This window comes from Puntigrus tetrazona, chromosome 19, assembly GCF_018831695.1.
Source record: "Puntigrus tetrazona isolate hp1 chromosome 19, ASM1883169v1, whole genome shotgun sequence".
NCBI lineage: Eukaryota > Metazoa > Chordata > Actinopteri > Cypriniformes > Cyprinidae > Puntigrus > Puntigrus tetrazona.
The window spans coordinates 20,439,246-20,439,563 of record NC_056717.1 but is presented as its reverse complement, the minus strand read 5'-3'; positions in this window follow the sequence as shown (position 1 = coordinate 20,439,563).

Here is a 318-nt window from a genome sequence, read left to right as displayed (position 1 = left end):
TATTTTAGTTTTATTTAGTACATATTTTTGCCACTGCGTGCAGGTTTTATATGCCAATATATACATTTCTTTTATTTAAATTGTAGTATTAGTTGATTTAGTTATTTAAAATGTTGCTTTGACATTTTTTATTGCATTTCAGTTTATTTATTTTCATTAATGGTTTTAATTAAGCATCCTAACCCTGAAGTTTCTACGGTACTTTCAGCAACAGTTTTAGTCAGGAAATTCTGCACCATTTCTTTTTTTTTTTTTGTGACAAAGGTTTGGAAAGGAGCACAAACCCTTGCAGAAGCATCAGTCTGAATTCCTGCTCCT